Here is a 14,455-nt window from a genome sequence, read left to right on the forward strand (position 1 = left end):
CCATACCATAACCCCACCGCCACCATGGGGCCCATACCATAACCCCACCTCCACCATGGGGCCCATACCATAACCCCACCTCCACCATGGGGCCCATACCATAACCCCACCTCCACCATGGGGCCCATAACCCCACCTCCACCATGGGGCCCATACCATAACCCCACTGCCACCATGGGGCCCATACCATAACCCCACCTCCACCATGGGGCCCATACCATAACCCCACCTCCACCATGGGGCCATACCATAACCCCACCTCCACCATGGGGCCCATACCATAAACCCACCTCCACTGTGGGGCCCATACCATAACCCCACCTCCACCATGGGGCCCATACCATAACCCCACCTCCACCATGGGGTCTATACCATAACCCCACCTCCACCATGGGGCCCATACCATAACCCCACCTCCACCATGGGGCCCATACCATAACCCCACCTCCACCATGGGGCCCATAACCCCACCTCCACCATGGGGCCCATACCATAACCCCACTGCCACCATGGGGCCCATACCATAAACCCACCTCCACCATGGGGCCCATACCATAACCCCACCTCCACCATGGGGCCCATACCATAACCCCACCTCCACCATGGGGCCCATACCATAACCCCACCTCCACCATGGGGCCCATACCATAAACCCACCTCCACCAAGGGATTCATCCTTGAAGAGGACAGTTCTCCAGCGTACCAGTGGTCATCGACGGTGAGCGTTTCCCCCCCACTGAAGTCGGTTACGACGCCGAACTGCAGTCAGGTCAAGACCGTGGCGAGGACGACGAGCAACGCAGATGAGCTGACCGTTTGTACTAGAAATTATTTCGTTGTGCAAAACTCACAATTTCATCAGCTGTCTGGGTGGCAGGTCGATCCCGTAGGTAAAGAAGCTCGATGTAGGGGGTCCTGGGCTGGCGTGGTTACACGTGGTCTGCAGGTTGAGAGGCCGGTTGGACGTACTGCCGAATTCTCTAAAACGTTGGAGGCGGCTTATGGTAGAGAAATCGAACATTCGATTATCAGGCAACAGCTCTCTGGTGGACATTCCTGCAGTCAGCATGCCAATTGCACGCTCCCTCAAAACCTGACACATCTGTGGCATTGAGTTGTGTGAAACAAAACTGCACATTTTAGAGCGGCCTTTTATTGTCCCCCCAGCACGAGGTGCACCTGTGTAATGGTCATGCTGTTTAATCAGCTTCTTGATATGCCTCACCTGTCAGTGTGGGAGGAGGGTATGCTGTTTCTCCGTCAACCTGTCGGTGTGGGAGGAGGTATGCTGTTACTCCTTCACCCTGTCGGTGTGGGAGGAGGTATGCTGTTACTCCTTCACCCTGTCGTGTGGGAGGAGGTATGCTGTTACTCCTTCACGCTCAGTGTGGGAGGAGGTATGCTGTTACTCCTTCACCCTGTCGGTGTGGGAGGAGGTATGCTGTTACTCCTTCACCCTGTCGGTGTGGGAGGAGGTATGCTGTTACTCCTTCACCCTGTCGGTGTGGGAGGAGGTATGCTGTTACTCCTTCACGTGTGTGGGAGGAGGTATGCTGTTACTCCTTCACTGCCTGTCGCTGTGGGAGGAGGTATGCTGTTACTCCTTCACCCTGTCGGTGTGGGAGGAGGTATGCTGTTACTCCTTCACCCTGTCAGTGTGGGAGGAGGTATGCTGTTACTCCTTCACTGTGGGAGGAGGTATGCTGTTACTCCTTCACCCTGTCAGTGTGGGAGGAGGTATGCTGTTACTCCTTCACCCTGTCGGTGTGGGAGGAGGTATGCTGTTACTCCTGTATCAGAGCAACCATCACGAGGTGGAGCCAAAATGCCTCCCAAATGGCCTCCTATTCCTATGGGCCCTGGTCGAAAGTAGTGCACTATATAGGGAATATGGTGCATGGGCCCTGGTCAACAGTAGTGCACTATATAGGGAATAGGGTGCATGGGCCCTGGTCAACAGTAGTGTACTATATAGGGAATAGGGTGCATGGGCCCTGGTCAACAGTAGTGTACTATATAGGGAATAGGGTGCATGGGCCCTGGTCAACAGTAGTGTACTATATAGGGAATAGGGTGCATGGGCCCTGGTCAACAGTAGTGCACTATATAGGGAATAGGATGCATGGGCCCTGGTCAAATGTAGTGCACTATATAGGGAATAGGGTGCATGGGCCCTGGTCAACAGTAGTGTACTATATAGGGAATAGGGTGCATGGGCCCTGGTCAACAGTAGTGCACTATATAGGGAATAGGGTGCATTGGCCCTGGTCAAAAGTAGTGCACTATATAGGGAATAGGGTGCATGGGCCCTGGTCAACAGTAGTGCACTATATAGGGAATAGGGTGCATGGGCCCTGGTCAACAGTAGTGTACTATGTAGGGAATAGGGTGCATGGGCCCTGGTCAACAGTAGTGTACTATATAGGGAATAGGGTGTATGGGCCCTGGTCAACAGTAGTGTACTATGTAGGGAATAGGGTGCATGGGCCCTGGTCAACAGTAGTGCACTATATAGGGAATAGGGTGCCATATGGGACAGCGTTTTGGCTGTTTATATCTTTCGACTCCTCTAGAAATCACACTCAGTTTGTTTAAAACATATTTGAAGCTGAAACTGATTCTCTATTTTTTCTCTTTTGTCTATTGAAGCCTGTTTATTTTAAAGGCTTTATAAACCAGGTACATGAGAGCTTGTTGAAAACCAATCCACTCACACCAACTCATTTTGATCAGCTACGTTTCCCACAGCCTGGCGGGAGTGGAGGGGGGGGGGGGGTGGCAGGTAGGACGAGGCCAGAGAGTGAGGCTACGTCTGCCTTGGCAGGATATCCTTTGAAACAATAATCCTGGGTAATTTCTCTGGTAGGGAGCGGCCCCTCCATTAATCTAATCTACCAGATGTTTCCCACGCTGCTCTGAGCTGAGGGCACAGTGATTTCCCTGCTGGGTAGCAGTCCGACTCCGGCCGACTGTCTCTCTGTCTCTGTCTCTGTCTCTGTCTCTGTCTCTTCTCTGTCTCTCTCTCTCTCTCTCTCTCTCTCTCTCTCTCTCTCTCTCTCTGTCTCTCTCTGTCTCGGTCTGTCTGTTTCAAATACGTCAGACAGTGTTTCCAAACCCAACTCCGGCCGGCTGTACCTCTCTCTCTCTCTCTCTCTCTCTCTCTCTCTCTCTCTCTCTCTCTCTCTCTCTCTCTCTCTCTCTCTCTCTCTCTCTCTCTGTCTCTGTCTCTGTCTCTCTCCTCTCTCTCTCTCTCTCTCTCTCTCTCTCTCTCTCTCTCTCTCTCTCTCTCTCTCTCTCTCTCTCTGTCTCTGTCTCTCCTCTCTCTCTGTCTCTCTCTCTCTCTCTCTCTCTCTCTCTCTCTCTGTATCTCTTTCTCTGTCTCTCTCTCTCTCTCTCTCTCTCTCTCTCTCTCTCTCTCTCTCTCTCTCTCTCTCTCTTCTCTCTCTCTCTCTCTCTCTCTCTCTCTCTCTCTCTCTCTCTCTCTCTCTCTCTCTCTCTCTCTCTCTCTCTCTCTCTCTCTCTGTCTCTCTCTCTCTCTCTCTCTCTCTCTCTCTCTCTCTCTCTCTCTCTGTATCTCTTTCTCTGTCCCTCCCTCTCTCTCTCTCTCTCTCTCTCTCTCTCTCTCTCTCTCTCTCTCTCTCTCTCTGTCTCTGTCTCTCTCTCTCTCCTCTGTCTCTCTCTCTCTCTCTCTCTCTCTCTCTCTCTCTGTATCTCTTTCTCTGTCCCTCCCTCTCTCTCTCTCTCTCTCTCTCGCTGTCTCGGTCTCGGTCTGTCTGTTTTTCAAATAGGTCAGACAGTATTTCCAAACCCTCACCTGGAATATTGATGACTGGACTCATGGCTCTCTGTCCTACTGGACTGTTAATGAGATGATGTCCTGTACTTGGCCCAGCAGTCTGGCCAAGACTAGGGGGGGTGTAGACTTAGGAGTCTGGCTGGTCTGTACACTTAGATTAATCAGCAGTCTGGCCATAGACTTAGGAGTCTGGCTGGTCTGTAGACTTAGTCTAATCAGCAGTCTGGCCATAGACTTAGGAGTCTGGCTGGTCTGTAGACTTAGTCTAATCAGCAGTCTGGCCATAGACTTAGGAGTCTGGCTGGTCTGTAGACTTAGTTTAATCAGCAGTCTGGCCATAGACTTAGGAGTCTGGCTGGTCTGTAGACTTAGTTTAATCAGCAGTCTGGCCATAGACTTAGGAGTCTGGCTGGTCTGTAGACTTAGGAGTCTGGCTGGTCTGTAGACTTAGGAGTCTGGCTGGTATGTAGACTTAGATTAATCAGCAGTCTGGCCATAGACTTAGGGGTCTGGCTGGTCTGTAGACTTAGGAGTCTGGCTGGTCTGTAGACTTAGTTTAATCAGCAGTCTGGCCATAGACTTAGGAGTCTGGCTGGTCTGTAGACTTAGTCTAAAATCAGCAGTCTGGCCATAGACTTAGGAGTCTGGCTGGTCTGTAGACTTAGGAGTCTGGCTGGTCTGTAGACTTAGTCTAATCAGCAGTCTGGCCATAGACTTAGGAGTCTGGCTGGTCTGTAGACTTAGTCTAATCAGCAGTCTGGCCATAGACTTAGGAGTCTGGCTGGTCTGTAGACTTAGTTTAATCAGCAGTCTGGCCATAGACTTAGGAGTCTGGCTGGTCTGTAGACTTAGAGCAGTCTGGCGCGTAGACTTAGGAGTCTGGCTGGTCTGTAGACTTAGAAAGAGTCTGGCTGGTCTGTAGACTTAGGAGTCTGGCTGGTCTGTAGACTTAGTCTAAAATCAGCAGTCTGGCCATAGACTTAGGAGTCTGGCTGGTCTGTAGACTTAGGAGTCTGGCTGGTCTGTAGACTTAGTCTAAAATCAGCAGTCTGGCTCATAGACTTAGGAGTCTGGCTGGTCTGTAGACTTAGTCTAAAATCAGCAGTCTGGCCATAGACTTAGGAGTCTGGCTGGTCTGTAGACTTAGTTTAATCAGCAGTCTGGCCATAGACTTAGGAGTCTGGCTGGTCTGTAGACTTAGTCTAAATCAGCAGTCTGGCCATAGACTTAGGAGTCTGGCTGGTCTGTAGACTTAGTTTAATCAGCAGTCTGGCCATAGACTTAGGAGTCTGGCTGGTCTGTAGACTTAGTTTAATCAGCAGTCTGGCCATAGACTTAGGAGTCTGGCTGGTCTGTAGACTTAGGAGTCTGGCTGGTCTGTAGACTTAGTAATCAGCAGTCTGGCCATAGACTTAGGAGTCTGGCTCATAGACTTAGGAGTCTGGCTGGTCTGTAGACTTAGTCTAAAATCAGCAGTCTGGCCATAGACTTAGGAGTCTGGCTGGTCTGTAGACTTAGGAGTCTGGCTGGTCTGTAGACTTAGTCTAAAATCAGCAGTCTGGCCATAGACTTAGGAGTCTGGCTGGTCTGTAGACTTAGGAGTCTGGCTGGTCTGTGACTTAGCTGGCTGGCGAGACTTAGTCTAATCAGCAGTCTGGGCATAGACTTAGGAGTCTGGCTGGTCTGTAGACTTAGGAGTCTGGCTGGTCTGTAGACTTAGATTAATCAGCAGTCTGGCCATAGACTTAGGAGTCTGGCTGGTCTGTAGACTTAGGAGTCTGGCTGGTCTGTAGACTTAGGAGTCTGGCTGGTCTGTAGACTTAGACTAATCAGCAGTCTGGCCATAGACTTAGGAGTCTGGCTGGTCTGTTAGACTTAGGAGTCTGGCTGGTCTGTAGACTTAGTCTAAATCAGCAGTCTGGCCATAGACTTAGGAGTCTGGCTGGTCTGTAGACTTAGTTTAATCAGCAGTCTGGCCATAGACTTAGGAGTCTGGCTGGTCTGTAGACTTAGTCTAATCAGCAGTCTGGCCATAGACTTAGGAGTCTGGCTGGTCTGTAGACTTAGTCTAATCAGCAGTCTGGCCATAGACTTAGGAGTCTGGCTGGTCTGTAGACTTAGTTTAATCAGCAGTCTGGCCATAGACTTAGGAGTCTGGCTGGTCTGTAGACTTAGGAGTCTGGCTGGTCTGTAGACTTAGGAGTCTGGCTGGTCTGTAGACTTAGGAGTCTGGCTGGTCTGTAGACTTAGACTAATCAGCAGTCTGGCCATAGACTTAGGGGTCTGGCTGGTCTGTAGACTTAGGAGTCTGGCTGGTCTGTAGACTTAGTCTAAAATCAGCAGTCTGGCCATAGACTTAGGAGTCTGGCTGGTCTGTAGACTTAGGAGTCTGGCTGGTCTGTAGACTTAGTCTAAAATCAGCAGTCTGGCCATAGACTTAGGAGTCTGGCTGGTCTGTAGACTTAGGAGTCTGGCTGGTCTGTAGACTTAGGAGTCTGGCTGGTCTGTAGACTTAGTCTAATCAGCAGTCTGGCCATAGACTTAGGAGTCTGGCTGGTCTGTAGACTTAGGAGTCTGGCTGGTCTGTAGACTTAGATTAATCAGCAGTCTGGCCATAGACTTAGGAGTCTGGCTGGTCTGTAGACTTAGTCTAATCAGCAGTCTGGCCGTAGACTTAGGAGTCTGGCTGGTCTGTAGACTTAGTCTAATCAGCAGTATTGACTGTAACAGCAGCAGTCGTGTAGAACGGCTCAGCTCTCTGAATCGCAGACAGATTAGGAGTCTGGCTGTGCTGTAGACTTAGGAGTCATGGCTGGTCTGTAACTTAGATTAATTCAGAATTGACTGTAACAGCAGTCGGTCAGCTTGAGTTGAGGCGGATGAATACAGAGACACGGACTGAGGTGAAGTGTCCCTATGTAACCGGTAACCGAGCAGAACAAGTGGAGTGGTTCGGGTCAGGACACGTCTGTGGTAGGGGGGTCTACTTAAATGGATCACGCAAATCAAATCAAATGTATTTATAGAGACCTTTTTTGTAAAAAAATATATATTTTTACTTCAGCAGATGTCACACAAACCTCTGTTTCTCCTGTCCTGTCACCCCCTAACAACACCCTCTGTTTCTCCTGTCCTGTCACCCCCTAACAACACCGTAGGACCTCTGTTTCTCCTGTCCTGTCACCCCCTAACAACACCCTCTGTTTCTCCTGTCCTGTCACCCCCTAACAACACCGCCTCTGTTTCTCCTGTCCTGTCACCCCCTAACAACACCCTCTGTTTCTCCTGTCCTGTCACCCCCCTAACAACACCGTAGTGCCTCTGTTTCTCCTGTCCTGTCACCCCCCTAACAACACCGTAGTACCTCTGTTTCTCCTGTCCTGTCACCCCCTAACAACACCGAACCTCTGTTTCTCCTGTCCTGTCACCCCCCTAACAACACTGGACCTCTGTTTCTCCTGTCCTGTCACCCCTAACAACACCTAGGACCTCTGTTTCTCCTGTCCTGTCACCCCTAACAACACCCTCTGTTCCTCCTGTCCTGTCACCCCCCCTAACAACACCCTCTGTTTCTCCTGTCCTGTCACCCCCTAACAACACCTCTGTTTCTCCTGTCCTGTCACCCCCTAACAACACCCTCTGTTTCTCCTGTCCTGTCACCCCCTAACAACACCGTAGTGCCTCTGTTTCTCCTGTCCTGTCACCCCTAACAACACCCTCTGTTTCTCCTGTCCTGTCACCCCCCTAACAACACCCTCTGTTTCTCCTGTCCTGTCACCCCCCTAACAACACCCTCTGTTTCTCCTGTCCTGTCACCCCCTAACAACACCCTCTGTTTCTCCTGTCCTGTCACCCCCTAACAACACCGTAGTACCTCTGTTTCTCCTGTCCTGTCACCCCCTAACAACACGAGTACCTCTGTTTCTCCTGTCCTGTCACCCCCCTAACAACACCGTAGTACCTCTGTTTCTCCTGTCCTGTCACCCCCTAACAACACCCTCTGTTTCTCCTGTCCTGTCACCCCTAACAACACCGTGTACCTCTGTTTCTCCTGTCCTGTCACCCCTAACAACACCCTCTGTTTCTCCTGTCCTGTCACCCCCTAACAACACCCTCTGTTTCTCCTGTCCTGTCACCCCCTAACAACACCGTAGTACCTCTGTTTCTCCTGTCCTGTCACCCCTAACAACACCCTCTGTTTCTCCTGTCCTGTCACCCCTAACAACACCCTCTGTTTCTCCTGTCCTGTCACCCCCTAACAACACCGTAGTACCTCTGTTTCTCCTGTCCTGTCACCCCTAACAACACCCTCTGTTTCTCCTGTCCTGTCACCCCCTAACAACACCGTAGTACCTCTGTTTCTCCTGTCCTGTCACCCCCTAACAACACCCTCTGTTTCTCCTGTCCTGTCACCTCCCTAACAACACCGTAGTACCTCTGTTTCTCCTGTCCTGTCACCCCCTAACAACACCCTCTGTTTCTCCTGTCCTGTCACCCCCTAACAACACCGTAGTACCTCTGTTTCTCCTGTCCTGTCACCCACTAACAACACCCTCTGTTTCTCCTGTCCTGTCACCCCCTAACAACACCGTGAGTACCTCTGTTTCTCCTGTCCTGTTCACCCCCTAACAACACCGTAGTACCTCGTTTCTCCTGTCCTGTCACCCCCTAACAACACCGTAGTACCTCTGTTTCTCCTGTCCTGTCACCCCCTAACAACACCCTCTGTTTCTCCTGTCCTGTCACCCCTAACAACAGCCTCTTTTTCTCTGTCCCGTCACCCCTAACAACACCCTCTGTTTCTCCTGTCCTGTCACCCCCCCTAACAACACCCTCTGTTTCTCCTGTCCTGTCACCCCCTTAACAACACCCGTGGGACCCTGTTTCTCCTGTCCTGTCACCCCCTAACAACACCCTCTGTTTCCTGTCCTGTCACCCCCTTAACAACACCCTCTGTTTCTCCTGTCCTGTCACCCCTAACAACACCCTCTGTTTCTCCTGTCCTGTCACCCCTAACAACACCCTCTGTTTCTCCTGTCCTGTCACCCCCTAACAACACCGTGAGTACCTCTGTTTCTCCTGTCCTGTCACCCCCTAACAACACCGAGTACCTCTGTTTCTCCTGTCCTGTCACCCCCCTAACAACACCGTAGTACCTCTGTTTCTCCTGTCCTGTCACCCCCTAACAACACCGTAGTGCCTCTGTTTCTCCTCTGTCCTGTCACCCCTTAACAACACCCCTCTGTTTCTCTTGTCCTGTCACCCCCTTAACAACACCCTCTGTTTCTACTTGTCCTGTCACCCCCTAACAACACCGTAGAGTACCTCTGTTTCTCCTGTCCTGTCACCCCCTAACGTAACACCGTAGTACCTCTGTTTCTCCTGTCCTGTCACCCCCTAACAACACCGTAGGTACCTCTGTTTCTCCTGTCCTGTCACCCTCTAACAACACCCCTCTGTTTCTCCTGTCCTGTTACCCCTAACAACACCCTCTGTTTCTCCTGTCTGTCGATACCCCTTAACAACACTAGTACCTCTGTTGCTCCTGTCCTGTCACCCCCTAACAACACCCTCTGTTTCTCCTGTCCTGTCACCCCCTAACAACACCCTCTGTTTCTCCTGTCCTGTCACCCCCCTAACAACACCGAGTCTCTGTTTTTCTCCTGTCCTGTCACCCCCCTAACAACACCCTCTGTTTCTCCTGTCCTGTCACCCCCTAACAACACCCTCTGTTTCTCCTGTCCTGTCACCCCCTTAACAACACCGTAGTACTCTCTGTTTCTCCTGTCCTGTCACCCCCTAACAACACCCTCTGTTTCTCCTGTCCTGTCACCCCCTAACAACACCGTAGGTACTCTGTTTCTCCTGTCCTGTCACCTCCCCTAACAACACCGTAGTACCTCTGTTTCTCTGTCCTGTCACCCCCTAACAACACCCTCTGTTTCTCCTGTCCTGTCACCCCCTAACAACACCCTCTGTTTCTCCTGTCCTGTCACCCCCTAACAACGCCCTCTGTTTCTCCTGTCCTGCTCACCCCTAACAACGCCCTCTGTTTCTCTGTCCTGTCACCCCTAACAACACCGTAGTACTCTGTTTCTCCTGTCCTGTCACCCCTAACAACACGTAGTACTCTGTTTCTCCTGTCCTGTCACCCCCTAACAACACCCTCTGTTTCTCCTTGTCCTGTCACCCCCCTAACAACACCGTAGTACTCTGTTTCTCCTGTCCTGTCACCCCCTAACAACACCGTAGTACCTCTGTTTCTCCTGTCCTGTCACCCCCCTAACAACACCTCTGTTTCTCCTGTCCTGTCACCCCCTAACAAACGAAGTACCTCTGTTTCTCCTGTCCTGTCACCCCCCTAACAACACCCTCTGTTTCTCCTGTCCTGTCACCCCCTAACAACACCCTCTGTTTCTCTGTCCTGTCACCCCCTTAACAACACCGTGGTGCCTCTGTTTCTCCTGTCCTGTCACCCCTAACAACACCCTCTGTTTCTCCTGTCCTGTCACCCCCTAACAACACCCTCTGTTTCTCCTGTCCTGTCACCCCCTAACAACACCCTCTGTTTCTCCTGTCCTGTCACCCCCTTACAACACCGTAGTACCTCTGTTTCTCCTGTCCTGTCACCCCCCTAACAACACCCTCTGTTTCTCCTGTCCTGTCACCCCCTGGAACAACACCCTCTGTTTTCCTGTCCTGTCACCCTCTAACAACACCGTAGTACTCTCTGTTTCTCCTGTCCTGTCACCCCTAACAACACCGTAGTACCTTGTTTCTCCTGTCCTGTCACCCCCCTAACAACACCGTAGTACCTCTGTTTCTCCTGTCCTGTCACCCCTAACAACACCCTCTGTTTCTCCTGTCCTGTCACCTCCCTTAACAACACCCTCTGTTTTCCTGTCCTGTCACCCCCCTAACAACACCGTAGTACCTCGTTTCTCCCTGTCCTGTCACCCCTAACAACACCGGGACCTCTGTTTCTCCTTGTCCTTGTCACCAACAACACCGTAGTACCTCTGTTTCTCCTGTCCTGTCACCCCCAACAACACCCTCTGTTTCTCCTGTCCTCAACCCCCTAACAACACCGAAGTACCTCTGTTTCTCCTGTCCTGTACCCCTAACAACACCGTGAGTACTCTGTTTCTCCTGTCCTGTCACTCCCTAACAACACCGTAGTACCTCTGTTTCTCCTGTCCTGTCACCCCTAACAACACCCTCTGTTTCTCCTGTCCTGTCACCCCTAACAACACCGTAGTACCTCTGTTTCTCCTGTCCTGTCACCCCTAACAACACCGTAGTACCTCTGTTTCTCCTGTCCTGTCACCCCTAACAACACCCTCTGTTTCTCCTGTCCTGTCACCCCCCTAACAACACCCTCTGTTTCTCCTGTCCTGTCACCCCTAACAACACCCTCTGTTTCTCCTGTCCTGTCACCCCCTAACAACACCCTCTGTTTCTCCTGTCCTGTCACCCCTTAACAACACCGTAGTACCTCTGTTTCTCCTGTCCTGTCACCCCCTAACAACACCCTCTGTTTCTGTCCTGTCACCCCTAACAACACCCCTCTGTTTCTCCTGTCCTGTCACCCCCTAACAACACCAGTAGTACCTCTGTTTCTCCTGTCCTGTCACCCCTAACAACACCGAGTACCTCTGTTTCTCCTGTCCTGTCACCCCTAACAACACCAGTGGTACCTCTGACTTTCTCCTGTCCTGTTACTTCTAACAACACCGTGAGAGCTCTGTTTCTCCTGTCCTGTCACCCCCTAACAACACCGTAGTACTCTGTTTCTTGTCCTGTCACCCCTAACAACAACCTCTGTTTCTCCTGTCCTGTCACCCCTAACAACACCGTAGTACCTCTGTTTCCCTGTCCTGTCACCCCTAATACCTCTGTTTCTCTGTCCTGTCACTAACAACACCGTAGTACCTCTGTTTCTCCTGTCCTGTCCTCCCTAACAACACCCTCTGTTTCTCCTGTCCTGTCACCCCTAACAACACCCTCTGTTTCCCTGTCCTGTCACCCCCCTAACAACACCCTCTGTTTCTCCTGTCCTGTCACCCCCTAACAACACGGAGTCCTCTGTTTCTCCTGTCCTGTCACCCCCTAACAACACCGTAGTACCTCTGTTTCTCCCTGTCCTGTCACCCCCCTAACAACACCCTCTGTTTCTCTGTCCTGTCACCCCCTAACGACACCCTCTGTTTCTCCTGTCCTGTCACCCCCCTAACAACACCCTCTGTTTCTCCTGTCCTGTCACCCCCTAACAACACCGTAGTACCTCTGTTTCTCCTGTCCTGTCACCCCCCTAACAACACCGTAGTACCTCTGTTTCTCCTGTCCTGTCACCCCCTAACAACACCCTCTGTTTCTCCTGTCCTGTCACTCCCTAACAACACCCTCTGTTTCTCCTGTCCTGTCACCCCCCTAACAACACCCTCTGTTTCTCCTGTCCTGTCACCCCCTAACAACACCTCTGTTTCTCCTGTCCTGTCACCCCCTAACAACACCCTCTGTTTCTCCTGTCCTGTCACCCCCCTAACACCGTAGGTGCCTCTGTTTCTCCTGTCCTGTCACCCCCCTTAACAACACCCTCTGTTTCTCCTGTCCTGTCACCCCCTAACAACACCCTCTGTTTCTCCCTGTCCTGTCACCCCCCTAACAACACCCTCTGTTTCTCCTGTCCTGTCACCCCCCTAACAACACCCTCTGTTTCTCCTGTCCTGTCACCCCCTAACAACACCCTCTGTTTCTCCTGTCCTGTCACCCCTCTAACACCCCTGTTTCTCCTGTCCTGTCACCCCTAACAACACCGTAGTACCTCTGTTTCTCCCTGTCCTGTCACCCCCTAACAACACCCTCTGTTTCTCCTGTCCTGTCACCCCTAACAACACCGTAGGACCTCTGTTTCTCCTGTCCTGTCACCCCTAACAACACCTCTGTTTCTCCTGTCCTGTCATCCCCTAACAACACCCTCTGTTTCTCCTGTCCTGTCACCCTCTAACAACACCGTAGTACCTCTGTTTCTCCCTGTCCTGTCACCCCCTAACAACACCCTCTGTTTCTCCTGTCCTGTCACCCCTAACAACACCCTCTGTTTCTCCTGTCCTGTCACCCCCCTAACAACACCGTAGTACCTCTGTTTCTCCTGTCCTGTCACCCACTAACAACACCCTCTGTTTCTCCTGTCCTGTCACCCTAACAACACCTGTAGTACCTCTGTTTCTCCTGTCCTTGTCACCCCCCTAACAACACCCTCTGTTTCTCCTGTCCTGTCACCCCCTAACAACACCCCTCTGTTTCTCCTGTCCTGTCACCTCCCTTAACAACACCGTAGTATTCCTCTGTTTCTCCTGTCCTGTCACCCCTAACAACACCCTCTGTTTCTCCTGTCCTGTCACCCCCTAACAACACCGTAGTGCCTCTGTTTCTCCTGTCCTGTCACCCACTGTGTAAAACACCCTCTGTTTCTCCTGTCCTGTCACCCCCCTAACAACACCAGTAGTACCTCTGTTTCTCCTGTCCTGTCACCCCCTAACAACACCGTGAGGTACTCTGTTTCTCCTGTCCTGTCACCCCCTAACAACACCGTAGTGCCTCTGTTTCTCCTTGTCCTGTCACCCCCTAACAACACCCTCTGTTTCTCCTGTCCTGTCACCCCCCTAACAACTACCCTCTGTTTCTCCTGTCCTGTCACCCCCTAACAACACCCTCTGTTTCTCCCTGTCCCTGTCACCCCCTAACTTCTTAACACCTCTGTTTCTCCGTCCTGTCACCCCCCCTAACAACACGTAGGACCTCTGTTTCTCCTGTCCTGTCATCCCCTAACAACACCTCTGTTTCTCCTGTCCTGTCACCCCCTAACAACACCCCTCTTGTTTTCTCCGCCTGTCACCCCTAACAACACTCCTCTGTTTCTCCTGTCACTGTCACTCCTTAACAACACCCTCTGTTTCTCCTGTCTGTCACCCCTTAACAACACCGTAGTACCTCTGTTTCTCCTGTCCTGTCACCCCTAACAACAACCGAAGTACCTCTGTTTCTCCTGTCCTGTCACCCCCTAACAACACCGTAGTACCTCTGTTTCTCCTGTCCTGTCACCCCTAACAACACCGTAGTGCCTCTGTTTCTCCTGTCCTGTCACCCCTAACAACACCCTCTGTTTCTCTGTCTTGTCACCCCTAACAACACCCTCTGTTTCTACTGTCCTGTCACCCCTAACAACATCTTAGTACCTCTGTTTCTCCTGTCCTGTCACCCCCTAACAACACAGTAGTACCTCTGTTTCTCCTGTCCTCTGTCACCCCTAACAACACCGTAGTACCTCTGTTTCTCTGTCCTGTCACCCCTAACAACACCCTCTGTTTCTCCTGTCCTGTCACTCCTAACAACACCCCTCTGCTCTGTCCTGTCACCCCCCTAACAACACTGTAGTACCTCTGTTTTCCTGTCCTGTCACCCCCTAACAACACCCTCTGTTTCTCCTGTCCTGTCACCCCCTAACAACACCCTCTGTTTCTCCTGTCCTGTCACCCCTAACAACACCGAGTACCCTCTTGTTTCTCCTGTCTGTACCCCTAACAACACCTCTGTTTCTCCTGTTCTGTCACCCCTAACAACACGTATCCTCTGTTTCTCCTGTCCTGTCACCCCCCT

This window comes from Salmo salar, unplaced genomic scaffold, assembly GCF_905237065.1.
Source record: "Salmo salar unplaced genomic scaffold, Ssal_v3.1, whole genome shotgun sequence".
Taxonomy (NCBI): domain Eukaryota; kingdom Metazoa; phylum Chordata; class Actinopteri; order Salmoniformes; family Salmonidae; genus Salmo; species Salmo salar.